At 40.2% G+C, this 14,378-nt stretch overlaps 2 long non-coding RNA genes across 6 annotated transcripts; one reads left to right on the top strand and one right to left on the bottom strand.

Moving 5' to 3' along the window:
* The first annotated feature begins 73 nt into the window (after positions 1–73).
* LOC148644908 (uncharacterized) lies at positions 74–2,438 on the top strand. Of its 5 annotated transcripts, none has more exons than XR_015928374.1 (8): positions 74–197; positions 337–389; positions 595–651; positions 1,040–1,122; positions 1,282–1,326; positions 1,422–1,549; positions 1,757–1,808; positions 2,197–2,438. It is a non-coding gene; the product is annotated as an uncharacterized LOC148644908 (long non-coding RNA). The 5 variants fall into 5 exon arrangements; XR_015928373.1 differs by having other exon boundaries at positions 1,040–1,103; positions 1,757–1,812; XR_015928371.1 differs by having other exon boundaries at positions 1,040–1,103.
* A 710-nt stretch (positions 2,439–3,148) lies between these two features.
* On the bottom strand, positions 3,149–6,916 carry LOC148644909 (uncharacterized). The gene is made up of 4 exons (XR_015928500.1): positions 6,179–6,916; positions 4,886–5,014; positions 4,110–4,160; positions 3,149–3,428 (listed from the first exon to the last, which is right to left on the bottom strand). It is a non-coding gene; the product is annotated as an uncharacterized LOC148644909 (long non-coding RNA).
* Between the last annotated feature and the right edge of the window lie 7,462 nt (positions 6,917–14,378).

Below are 14,378 nucleotides of genomic sequence, written 5' to 3' on the forward strand. Positions count from 1 at the left end.
TATAAACGATTTGGTAAGTTAAGGCTTCTTTTTATCTACAGTACCGTGAGTCTTGAGCCCTTGTAACAGAATCCACAGCTGTCATTCAGGAGCCGGGCCCGCCCCCAGAGTGACCTTCCTCAGCGGACACGCCCCGTCCACCTGTTCCACAGGTGCGCCCGGCAAGATGGCGGCGGGGTGAGTGTCTGCGGCGTTAGGTGCGTTTGCGTTTTATTTCTAATTTTCTTATTTTAAATACAAAAACTCAAATTTTACTGTGAGGAAAGTTAGACAAAAAATGTATTGTTGTTGCAACTTTTGTTAATTGCATTTGTTCCTGTTCAATTTGTGTTTTAGGACGCCGAAATGAGTGTTCTGTTTGAGCGTGCTCTCGACGTTTTAGAAGTCATGTAAGTATGTTTTTATAAGATAAGGTTTGTTTCTTTCAACGAATAAAGGCTGAAGTTAACCTTCAAACATTTGCTTTCTAAAGTCAGTAGCTGTGAAATCTCCGCTTTTCGGATCCGGACTATAATAACGCTTTCCGCTCAGAAAATGATAAAACATTGTAAAGGTTTAATTGTCTAATTCGTATGTTTTTTTTTATTTCTTTAGGTGACAAAAGGATTTCAAGAACGGGTCTCCAATTATGAAAACTGTTTTTTTTCCAGGGCAAGTTCTATTTCTCCCTTGCACTATACTGTTTATATTTGTGCAACACGTATTTCCCAACGTTTTAACACCAGAACGGGTTTATACTAACTATATAACTTCTGCTCTTTTCATTGTGCTTTTGTTGAATAGAAATTGAACCTCTAAGGCCGCTGGTTCTTTTATTCATCTATTGAATCCATTGGGTAAAGATGGAAAATACCAACATATTTGCACGATGGTTTTCAATGCGTGGAGTTAAATCGAATATGATAAACGCTATAAGTGGTACTTTCTTTATACAGGCAGCTTATTTAAAAAGTGAATAGACCTCAGATCGTAAACTGAATCGATTCTGCAAATCCGATATCTTGTTAACTTGATTCTTTTTTTTTTTTTTTGCCTTCAGTTCTGCGGCTCCTGGTTGTCTGGTTCTCCTTTCCAGCTCCACTCCAGCAACTCGACGAGCGTTGGCAAGTTATTCTTGACAATGTGTGCTTTTCCTGTAATTTTGTTTCTGATATCCGTGGCTTGATCTGTTGTGTACCCTTTGTATACCGATTTGCCTTATTCTTAACCTGCATGTTTACTGTTGACTGCTGCTATTGTATTTGCTGTGCATTCTGCAATAAAAACTCTTTAATTTCACAGGTGCGCCTGGCAAGATGGCGGCGGGGCGAGTGTCTGCGGCTTTAGGTGCGTTTGCGTTTTAATTCTGATTTTCTTATTTTAAATGCAGAAAACTCCAATTTCACTTTGAGAAAAGTTAGACAAATGTTTTGTTGTTGCAGCTTTTGTTAATTTCATTTGTTTTTTTTTTGTTTAATTTGTGTTTTACGACGCCGAAATGAATGTCCTCTCTGAGCGTGCTCTCAAAGTTTTAGAAGTCTGCATTCGGCGTTCTTATACTACCTTTCATGTAAGTAGTTTTTAAAGACATGTTATATCTAGCTCTGTTTCCTTTAAAGAAAAAAGCTGTAATTTATCTTAAGTTATTTGCTGTATAAAGTTTTTAACAGTGTATCTCTGGTTTTTAAAATCTGGTTATAATATCGCTTTCCGTTCCGATACGATAATCGTTTGCAAATATTAAATGTATTAATTCGTATATTTCTTATTTCTCCAGTCGACAAAGGGATTTCAAAAACGGGCCACAAGTTATTAGTGTTTTTTCCGAGGTAAGTTGTATTCTTATCTTACGCTATATTTATGTATTAAAGACGACACGTATTTCACAGCATTTTAACACCAGAACGGTTTTATACTAATGTTATCACTTATTTTCGTTTAGTTGCGCCTTTGTTGAATATAATAGGAAACACTAAAGCGCTGGTTCTTTTTTATGGATTCTTTTGTTCATAATAGGCTGAACCTACTTTCTAAATATCGGAGAAGCGGGACTGGGATGTATCTGATTTCTCATGCTGTTACCTATTGGTTTCTTGTTGAATTTGAGCGTGTTTGTATGTTTCTTTATTGGGGCAGTTTATTTAAAAAGTTAAAAGACTTCAGAACTTCAAGTGAATCGATATCCTGTTAACTTGATCCTTTTTCTTTTGCCTTCAGTTCTGCGGCTCCTGGTTCTCTGCGCCCCGACGATCTCCTCTCCAGCTCCACTCCTGCAACTCGACGAGCGTTGGCAGGTTCTTCTCGACAATGTGTGCTGCTTCATTTTATTTTTGTTACCAGTTGCTTGATCTGTAATGTCCCGATTCAGTGCTGTATTTTATTCTTGACCTGCATGTTTAATGTTGACTGCTGCCAATGTATTTGCTGTGAATTCTGCAATAAAAACACATTTCATTGTCTGCATTGTCCTGTTTTTTCGAAGGTGCGAAGGGTTGTCTTGCAGTGTGCGCCACGCACCGCAAGGCGACACCCCATCGCACTGACCTGGAAAAGTGCGAAGACGCCCGCCTTTTTAGATAGTCTCTGGGGGGAAAGGGTCCCTAGGAGGGAGCGTGGGTATAGCCCCAGGGGGAGGAGAACTGAGGATAGCTCTAGCCAAGCCCCCTCACTCCCAGCAGGAGGGGAAGGCAGGCTGGAGATGGCCTCGGCCCGAGAGAGAGGAGGCACCCAGGGCGGACTCAGCCTATCAGTCACAGCTTGCAACTGACAGCTTTCTAAGTCCACACCCCAGGAGACCTGCCTCTCTGCAGGGACCAAAGCCACCACCAACCTGCCATCCTCTCCTGCCGGGAGCGAGTGGGCTTGGCTAGAGCTGCGGTCAATCAGCCAGCCCCCGCCTACCCCTCTCCAATGAGGGGGGGTGGGCGAGGCTCGGCTTGATTGCTACCACACCTCGAGAAAAACCCCATATACTAAGTTTTTTGGCGGGAAAATCTGGACACGCTTAAAAAGGGGGTAGCCTTTGACCTTTTCAAGTCAAAAAGCGATAGAGTGTCCCCTTGCGGCCACAAACTGTTATCAAAATCTCTCCGCCAAAAAACTCACCACCATCGGGTTTTTTCAGGGCCAAGGGGGAACAGAACTCTGCACAAGAAATGAAAGAACAAAATCAAGTTTCAATCGACAATTTATTGAGCGAAAACTGCATACAAAACAAAACATTACAATACGTCGGATGCACAAGGTTCGAAGTGAAAATGAACATGCATTTCAATTACAAAGTGTCAAAGCACGGAAACATTAACGCTAAATACTGTTTACAAGTCAACAGAGTAAGAAAACATTTGCAAGCAACTATGTTAAAACAGAAACATACAGCACGTTACTGTTTCTCCGAGGCTTCTGTCGAGGCAGCGACCAGAATGAAGCCTGGAACTTCGTTGCATTTCCTGCAAAACAACAGAAACCAGTATTAGTCGTGCTTTCTGTTACAAACAGGATCTCGAAATCATCCCAACTCATTAGATCGAGTTGCTGTGTTGACTAACAAGTTCAGAAGATGAAACGGTTTAAACAGATTAAACAAAGCTGAAATAAAGCGCTTAGCCTGGTGTAACAGGAAATTTTCCTGTTTAAAAAATTATTGAAGTACTCTTTGATTTAAATTGCAAGCATACCGAATGCACAACACAATCAATACAGCTACATGTGTATTTATTAGATAGAAACTACCACATTCTAATGAGATTTTTGTTTACGATTTCAATTTTGATTATCGTATTCTTTTCCTGAAACAACTTAGTAAACGGGCGCACATTGATTCCAAATTTTATAGGCTTAGTTGTTTTAATTGACTTGATGCACTGTGGAAACCAAAACGGTTTCTTAAGAGTCCGTTTAATGCGGATCAAAAAAGCTCAGTTTAAAGAGAAATTGCTTTCAATAAACAGCAGAACTACAGTTTTGTCGGGTCAGACTATTTCTGCCGTGGAGTCTAATCTATCACCACTTAGTTTGAGTCTTCTTTAGACAAGATGCATTACGTTTTCCAACAACAATTTTATACTTATTTCAATATATTTCAATTTTATACTGTATTTCAATATGATACGTGTAAACTTTATACTTACATAGATAATTCCAGCAGCTGAGCCAAGCATGTCCTGCCCGAAGACATCAAACTAGAAACACAAAAGTACATTTATTTAAACGGTCATTTAAAGATAATTTAAACCAACGTTTCTTAGTAGCACACGGCTTTTTCACTAGGACAGACAATGGAGAATTTATTTCAATAAAATACGTGTAAATAAATGAACATTTCTACTTAAGTTTGTACTTCCATTATTTCGTGTGAATTGCGTCCTACCCGAAGACACTAGACGTAAAAACGCAAAACGGCAGAATTTAGAATTGAAAAACCATTTAAACTAAAAAGTATTAGTTGCAAGAGAAATGTTTACCATGAATATAAGAACATCATCACATAACATACTCTGGAAAATAAGGGAAAAAAACTTTATAAATTCTAGCAGGGCTACTTTTGGTTTGGATAAATGCACACGCTTGATTTTGTGAACAAAGTTCACGAAGTACTTGAAAAAGACGGATAAAAAATAAAGAAACATAAGGCGACGTTTTCGTTCTGCCAATACAACAGTGTTCTTATTGCTACAAAAGAGCTTGTCTTCGATGTGAGAGAAAAACACACATTTTCTGTGTAAAACAAACGGCATGTTAAAAATAAGAGAAGCTTTGGAAAATAAAAAATTGCTATTTACTTCTCAACGAAAAAACGTGTTCTGCCCTTTCTCCTGCAAGGTTTAGACTACATAATTATACGAGTTAAATTTTATTTACAATAAAATAAAATAAAAATAAAACTAAAGACGCGGAGCAAACTCACCCAGCTCCGCTCTCTCTCGCAGAACGAGGCGGACAGGTGAGCGGGGCGTGGCCTCCGAGGGATGTCATTCCTGTGGGCGTGGTTACAGACTGACGGCGACGGTAGCTTTTTTTTTCTTCCAGCTGAAAACTTGTGGAAGAAATTGTTTTCAGAAGCCCCCATGAGTTACACGATTCAAAATCCTATTTTCCCATGGCCATCAGGGTAATCACAGCATGAGAAAATTATTCCGTTTAAACACAATAGTTAATTTCTGAACAATGCTGCCTACCACATTAATACTGTATATTGTATTGCACTGTATATGCAATAATATTGTCCCGTACAAAGTAGCATTGACTTTAACAACAGTGGAATATCGTCACACTGCTCTTTTTTGAAATAAAATTACGAAAGTAGCACGAGTTCTGTCTTTTGTATACATGAAGCTCAACACCGTGTCAATAAACTTTCCCAGATTAAACGCGTATTGTTTCTGTGACAAGTACAAATGTCACGGGTTTCCAAACGTATGTTCTCCTCAATGTGAAGCTGACTGTCAAGTAATGGTAAATGTATTCCGTTCAATGTTTAAAGAGTTTAAAAACCTATACTATACTATCCTATAAACGAGTTTTTTTTCTCTCCGTGGCTCTAATAGGCTTCAGAGGGCACGTACTGTTCTACAACCCAACTGATCTTAACGCTGCACAAAAAAGTCAGATATTTCATCTGTAAACGTTTATTACACACTCAATTCACTAACTTTCTACATTTGACTGGTATCTTTTTGGTTACTGGTATCAATTTGATTTCGTAATCTCATTGTTGCCATTGGTCGAAAGCAGACTATTGGGTTCTACAAAATGGCTGGGTCGTCTGTAACATTCTCCCACAACCCTTTTTTAAATTTTTAAATGCACTTCCCTGTGACATCCTTCCACGTTTCCCTTGGTTTGTGTCAAAGTAGTTCACACTGTGGCACTGCAGCTTAATTTTTAAACTGGTTAACTGAATAAACAGGAAGCACTTATTTCATTAGCATTGTAGTAGTGTTTCATTAACACTACAACACTGTACTGAAGTACCTATTATATTCAGATATATTCAAATATCTCAACCTCAGTGCAACCCCAATGCTAAACTTTAATCCTTACCCTCAGCATTAAGTATGGATAAAAGATCACGAAAGCTGGATTTTACCAAAGAGGAGCTGGAAGAATATTTGTAAGAACCCATAGAGGCCCCAGACTACATGACTACACACGTTAAACCAGCAGAACCCACCATTCCTTTTGAAGAGTCAGAATTTACCTGGTGGGAGATGAACGGTTTCCTAAAAAGACCTAGAGCAGGATCAGCCTCAGGTGGGATCCTGTACAAGGCTCACAAATACTGCGAGAGGCTCAGCCGTAGCCTCTGGAAGCTGTTGAAAGCAGAAGGGAGGAAGAACTTAAACAGGAAGCTGTCTGACTGCAAAGAGGTGTGTGACACCACAGGGGTAGTGACTGCCACTGCTGACAACAACAGGCATATCTGACACTCCAGACTCACGCCTCACAGCCTGCTGGGGAAATTTTTTCCCCCTTTTCTTTCCTCACACACACTTCCCTCCAGGTGTGGCGATGATTATGGCCTGCTACACCTTGCTATGCCCTGCTAGTTCATTTAAATGCCTTACCAAGCTGCAGGACCAGTTCAACAGTGAAAACATGAAGGAGGGAGTTTAACTTGAAAAAAAAACGGTTTGAAATCATCAGCCAATAGATGGCATCAAAAATACCAAAGGCAAATTATATTTCTCAAAGTAATACTTCAATCTGCTTTGTTAAAAGACATTACAACCTCTCATCAATCACTGTTTTTTTAGATACTAAGGACTCTATTCACAAAATATGTTTTCACAATAGGACTGCAGCACTGACTTTCTCCTTTGCTATGCATCAACTGAGAACATCATGCCAATCATAACACGCATTGACAAGTGTTCTGACGCAGGAAGAGAAATAATATTGGGCGCTGAAGTGATTTAAGAGTTAAAATCACAAATCGGTATATGCATAAAGGAATATTTATATAAACAATAATCAAATTATTATCTTTCTCTTCTGTTCTATTTCTGAAATAGATTTGGGTATGCTGAAAGGTTTAGAAAGAACACACTTCTAATAACATTCAAGGAAAATGTATTAAAGCAATGTCGTAGTGACCCTAGAAGGCTTCTGTAGAAACCTTTCATTTTGGCTCAAGCACCAGGCTGTGATGTTTCTCTGAGCCAAGATGGCTTCTGAGCAGGCAGGGATTTGGAAACAGGTGTGCATTACTGAGCGAGAACACCTGGCCGTTCCACATGACGATTCTAGGGCTTTGAGGATAGGTTCCCATGGAATTAGTCAAGCCCCTGTAATTAATGATGAGGCTTATAAAAGCGAAGCCTGGGTGGAAAACATTTAGGTTTTGCTTTGTGTTGGAGAAGACCATGAGAACTATTTATTGTGAAGGGTTGGAGGATCATAAGGAAAGCTGTATACCAGGAAGAGCCCATTTGTGCTCCTGTTTTTGGGATACAGAAACCCATCTTGACAGAGCTGCACAATTGGTGAGATGAGATCCCTACACTAAAACTCCAGGTAGGACACGGGTGTACCTGGCTGTTGAAATGGGTAGAAATTGAAGGTTGTCTGTCTTGATAAAAGCATCAGTCCATCACCCCAGTCCTCGTGCTAAAGTGAGCTTCCTCACTGCAGTATCTTGGCTAGACAAGTCTGTGGGATAGTGTGGATGTCTTTTCAATGGCTGCTCATGATCTGGGTAAGGTTGAGGAGCTCATGCTGTCCAAGACTGGGAGTCTTAAGTGTGACAGTTCTGGGTAGGAGTATTGCTGGTGTTGAGTTGTAGCCAATACTACATTGACCAACAAATTGTCAGGACTTGGTCATGCAAAATTCTTTCAAGAGAAAGCTGAGGCTTTTTTTTTTTTTTACCTGCCTGGAGACCTATTGATCATGTGGGGAAAATAGAGACTGGCCACTGAAGCTCCACAATGGGGCATGGGGCAACCTCAACACTGCATCTGTAATGTAGATCCAACTACTTGGTTTGTGTAGTGATCCTTGACCCTGATCTTGTAACAAATTAAAGATGTCAGATAGTCATTAACTTCTATGAACTCCGTTCTCTTTTGTGGTACCACTGGATAATCTCTGATGCTGTATTGATCTGAAGATCAGTGAGAGGACAGGTTCTTAAGTGGAGGGCAGCTTCTACTGCACAAACTGAGACCTCCAGCTGCACAACTCAATTTTATACCAACAGCCACATGTTCCAGCTGCTTTTTGGAGCCCGGTGTTTAGATCAATGCAATGAGAACTTAAAGGACCTCCATAGACTCGCGTATAACCGTCGCCGCCTGGTGGACAAATTTGGAAAATATCTTCTACTGTACATTGTTGTATAGTTCAGTTTCCTTTCCAATATTTCTCAATATAGCAGCGTCTAACGCTTTCAGTGTGCATTGACTTATTTCAGACCTGAAGGCTTCTTTCCCTGGGAAGGACAGATCCTGCACCATGAGCTTGTTGGAGGACACAGCTGCCACAATGCAAGTAGGAGCATCTCGGTTCTGCCAGCAAACGTCCAGTTTGTGCTTTGCACAGAGCACCCTGTCTAGTGTAAAATACCAGCTCTTCCCACAAATGTTCTTTAACACATCTCTAGGTTTCAGTCTCTTTAAAGTCAATTTGTTGGTTTATAATTCTGACTTGATGTCTTTATTAAATGTTAGCTGATTGAATCTTTTTTTTTTTCAGACCTGTATATGCTGTTTTATTGTGAAGCCAATGTTATTGCCCTGCTTGTATTAAAACTCTTCCTGTCTGAGTGGGATCTTCTCTGTCAGCTCAATGGCTGCAGCCCTGAAGAGTTTCAGGTGGTGAGGTCTGTGTGAAGATCTACCTCTCCTCATCCAACCAGTCTCCTTCTCTTTGAACAGGGACATCTTCCTTTCCATACTGACCACTGACATTGGCTTTGCTACTGTAAATCACCCCTGTGTAGATTGACCTTGTGCTTTACACCAGTACATGGTTTTGACTCAAAAGCCACATAGAGTATTGACTCAACATTACTTGCTGAATGGTAAGTTTATACAGTTTTAGGCTTCTAACACAATAAAGCTGCTTTTCCTCTAAAGTGTACTTGTAATTCTCAATCTATCTTCCCAACAAGTGCCCTAGTTGTTGCTTAGATGTAGCAGACCTGCATCAGCCTACTGCCTCTACCACTCTTGACAGTAGGGATAGTGTTTAGTGACTGTGTGATGTGGTGAATTGGATTTGCACCTGCATTACTGTGCATTTAAATCACAAAGTTCCAATTGTCTCCTCTAACTACACATGGCTGTGCCCTATAGTTACGGAGCCACTTAAATGTTTGAATAAACCATTGTTCTTGCACAGCGAGGTCACTCGGGTAATGGTGACAGTGTAAATGCGCAGACCTGTGCTAAGCGGGGGCTACAGAGACTATTTTCCACCAGTATACAGTATAAACACCAGGCGCTAAGTGTGCAGCGCGGGGAATATCACAAGTTCTAGATAATCGATTATCCCCTTTCGGATGAGGGGATTCTAAATCAATTTTCACAAACGCTGATCTCTAACACGCAGCACAAAGCTAATTCAACTCCAGTACTGCTCCCAGGACCTGCGGTCGTGCATTTATATATCGAGGAAGCCTCCGTCTTCATACTTCTAATCTTTAAAAAAAAACTGCACGTGAAAAGACTAACGAAGAAACAATCTTGGTCTCGAAACAATCGAATTAAACTCGTATTCTCCATCAGCACTGGAGACTCCACCGTACAAACTTTCCCAGACTACGGAACTTTAAGGTGAGAGGTCGACATACCTTAATGTTTCACACTGACACGGCGATGTATTTTCGATATGCATTCCGAAATACTCGCCATCCTTAAAACACTGCGCTGTGTTTCGATGATTCGTACAGTCTACGTCTTGCATATTCACACACCTACCAAAGGACTTGGGAAAAGGACCTGCCTCCAGGTAAGAGGGGCCCAGCGCCACCTGTGGGACCCAGCCGAGACTGCGCGCCCTGGCCTGGAGGAGACCCGGTGGACACAGCGCTGGATTTTAACTTCTCCGGCTGTCTTCTTCAATAGTTTAACTGCCGATTTTGCGCCTTTGCTTTTCGCCCCAAAATGAACCAGCATTTAGGAGAACTGGTTTCTTACTTCATCTCATTTGATCAAGTTAAGACAAAACAAGGATTAAGATAAAAACAGAATTGCAAACATATCCCAGGTAGTCTTAATGTTAACACAGAATGCTAATAAGTACGATAAAAGTGATATAAACAATTAAATGCCATGTTCTATAATAGAGCAAGGGTGTATATAATAACTATATAAGAAAAGCTTTTAAAGTGTTTAATGAAAGTCTAGAAAAGTGCTTGGAGGAAAATTCATCCAGAAGTGGTGTTTTAATTAGCTCTGATCTGTTTACCAGGTCAGGAATCAGAATATCGAATTCTGCTTCGTATTAAGTTAGAAGTCAGCAATGACTGACATCTGTATTGTCCTGATTAGGGACAAGATTAACATCGACCAGGGAAATTGATTTTACATGAAACTTTTTTGAAAATGAAAGCTCTCTAGATTAACTATTGATGTGTGTGTGTGTGTGTGATGAAGGTGTTACAGTATATCCATGTCCTGTACTTTTCACTGTATCAGCACAGTGTAGCCAGAAGATGAAATTGCAGCATTAAATACATTTACATAATTGAAAGAAACCAAGATTATATGTGATGGTTTGAATGCAAGCTCTGCTGCAGTACTGTTCACTTCTTACACAAATGACACTTTGTCTGAAGAACTGACTCTGAACTTTTTAATACAATCAGTCTAATTTGTATTACGTCTCCTGCTCTTGGCCACATGAGGACAGAAGGAGCTTCTCTGTAAGAAACACTGTAGAGCTCACAGGTGCCCTGAGTTTCACAGGGTGAAACACTGTAGGGCAGCTTCTACTGTACAAACGGAGACCTCCATCTGCATAACTCAATTTTATACCAGTAGCCAATTTTAGACATGTACCAGCTTTAATATATAAAGAACCTTTTAACAGTCTCATAGTTGGGAAAATGGAGAGAGTGTTGGTTTGGACTAAACCACAACTACCTAGTGCTTTAAAGCTTTTTGTAATTTAGAAGCAAAATTCAGAAAATTTACTGCAGCTGCTTTTCGGAGCCCGGTGTTTAGATCAATGCAATGAGAACTTTAAGGCCCTCCATAGACTCACGTATAACCGTCGCCGCCTGGTGGACGAATTTGGAAAATATCTTCTACCGTACATTGTTCTATAGTTCCGTTTCCTTTCCAATATTTCTCAATATAGCAACGTTTTACGTTTTCAGTTTAATATATACATTTAATTCTATATTAGTCCCAGCTACAGACTGTTTGACCCTCTACTATCTGGAAAACGGTACCGGAGCATTTGGGCCCGGATTACCAGACTCAGAGACAGTTTTTACCCCCGCACTATCTACCTGTTAAACTATTAAACTCCCAGCCTCTCTTACCTACGAGCTGAACCCTTATGGTGCCTTCTCTCTTTATCAAAACTCAAACACACATTGAAATCTACCTCTACCTCACATGCCAAGACATTTCCTCTCCATAATTTTGTATCCTTTATTTCATTCTGTTGACGTATGATTTTGCACAACTATTGTTGTTTTGCACATTACCTGTTGTCTCTGTCTTCTTGCACAATTGTATTGTTGTTTGCACTACTTACCGCCTGAGGGCTAAGCAAAAAGCACTTCGTTATACCATATACCTGTGTATGAGTATAATGTCAATTAACATGAACTTAATTCTATGATGTGCCGATATTCTGTTGCCAATATTGACATCCGGCGCTGATTGGATGAGAGAAACGTTCCGCGATATCCGCGATCATTGGGCGAGAATCCTGTCACTCACGAAGAATTACAGGATCTTCGCGATCATTGGACAACAGCCGCGTCAATCACCCTGAATACTAAAGAGCTGTTGTGCACCTATGTTGTTACTGTATGTCATATTGCGGGGACAGCGGAAGACAGGTGAATAATGCACTAGATGCAGTGGGTCCAGTGCAGTACAGTACATGTCAATCACTGCGGGAACCTGGATAATTGTATTTAAATGCAAAGAGTTATTATTATTATATTCCAGGCATCGTTGGACAAGTTGTTGACTGGAACAAGCAAACGTTTATTCCATGATGAAAAGAGAAGAAAGGAAAACACAACGTTTTCCTTCTTGAAAGATTATATTTGGAAATATATACAGTACCACATATTTCTAGATAATTCTGTATCCATTATATCTTAAAAATAGTAGCAGATGTTCTAAAATCTAAAGCATTTACTGCTCAGAGTTGTAATGATCTCTGGTAATAGATTGTTCTGAATCTTTCTTGCTCAATTTTCTGTTTCATATGCTTTTTCTCCCTTGTATGTTTTAATGTTCAATAAACTTGAAAAACAAAAGAAATTAATTAGACCCAACAGTCACCCTGAGCCCCTATGACTGCACCTCAGGACTTAATGCAGATCCACAGACCAGTACTGCTCTCCTGTCAGGCCACTCACTGAGTCGTCAAGCTGACTGTGGGATACAGGACTTCGTCCTCTCGTTACATCTGCACTGAGACACTCAAACGTCTGTCTGAAAACATCGGCTGGTTTTCTTCATGTAGAACACGTGAAGGATCAGAGGAGACACTAAAAACTCGTCTCCGCACACTCTTCCTGGAAGCAGTGTAAAGGCTCTGCTAAGGTGGTGCTCCATGGTCTTAGAATACATCCTCCAGACTCTGGACTCTAGTCTGTGAGCAGAACTCACACATCTTCCAGACTGTGGACACTGGACTGTGAGCAGTACTAACACATCCTCCAGACTGTGGACACTAGACTGTGAGCAGTACTGACTCAACCTCCAGACTGTGGACACTGGACTGTGAGCAGTACTGACTCAACCTCCAGACTGTGGACACTAGACTGTGAGCAGTACTGACTCATCCTCCAGACTCTGGACACTAGACTGTGAGCAATACTGACTCATCCTCCACCTGAAGAGGGCTCCACAGCCTAAACGTCGTGTGTCTTTTCTTTTCCTTTCAGCAAGGAAATAAATATTTACCTGTTCCTTTGCAGCCTGTGCTTGCCGACGTATCACCCTACTTGAAATCACATTATATCTTACTTTATCTCTGTAAAATAAGTCAGCACTCCATGATGTACTGTTTTCTTTTGTTAATTGCTAAAAAACAAGCAAACTGTACCGACGTATTAATTGTACTGGGAATTTAGTAGCACAAACAGGTATTTTGTCCACAAGATGGCGGTCACGCTCTTTCCAAATGGCAGTGGCCTTGGGTTCTCTTTGCCCTTGAGGACGTTTGACACCTCTGAGTGCTGTGAAACGAAGCAATCTGGGCAGACCGGGAACACCTGAGTTTCTGTGTTAAACCCTGGCGAGAGCTGTAGGTTGGGAGAAATTGTCCGTTTCATTTCCTCGGGTAGAACTCATGAATAACGTGAAAGCATACTGGAAAAAAATAGCGTTTGCCAAGGCTGTTTCTTTTGTAAATTAAATTTAAGACCTAGAGAAAATAAAATTGCACAATTGTGCAATTGTGTTTAGTTATGTACTTTAGCTGTAACATTTTATTGGCAATCACATGTATTAGTACGAACTCGTTGGTTCTTCAGAAGTTTGAACAATTTCAACTAATTAAAACTACAATATTTAAACTATTCTTTCTAACAAAATGAGAGGAGAGCATTTTTAACTTAAGCAAATTGGCACAAAAGGAGGTGTATCTGATAAATGGTTACTTCCTACTTGCATTGCTGTAGTTACCAAAACAACAATAGAATGTTATTTATCTGTATCATTTCATTCCATTACCCTCCTATTATAGAAAAGCATTTTAGCTCCTTTAATATTCACAGCATATTAAAGAACACAGAATACAGCAAAGCCTATCTCACTGGACATGACTCAGAGTTGCGATTAAACTAAATGCTCTAATATGAAGACCATTTGTTTTCAAGCCATTGTTTGGAATGGTGAACAGCGTACAAAATTCCTGTCCTTAGTGCTGGGCAATTAGGCTTCTATCGAAACAGGAGCACTGTCCTGAGAATGAACTGTCATAACAAGTGAGCATTTTACAGCATTGAAAATGTGTTTCTTCTGTCAGTTCACATTTGATCTCTCCTTTCGACCCTTTATGTTTGTAATATTGATCCTGACCCGTCTTTCACGATTCTGTCAGAAAGACTGCAGACCTAATGAAAATACCTGTCAGGCCTCATACAGTATGTGCATCTGATGTCTTCAGCAATAACAGAAGCCAGAGGACTAACAAATGTATTTTTGAAAGTCAGTAATTGCTATTGATCATCTGTTACCAACTCCAATTGTGCACTTTCC

The sequence above is a fragment of the Lepisosteus platostomus genome, chromosome 19 (assembly GCF_059453375.1).
Source record: "Lepisosteus platostomus isolate fLepPlt1 chromosome 19, fLepPlt1.hap1, whole genome shotgun sequence".
NCBI lineage: Eukaryota > Metazoa > Chordata > Actinopteri > Semionotiformes > Lepisosteidae > Lepisosteus > Lepisosteus platostomus.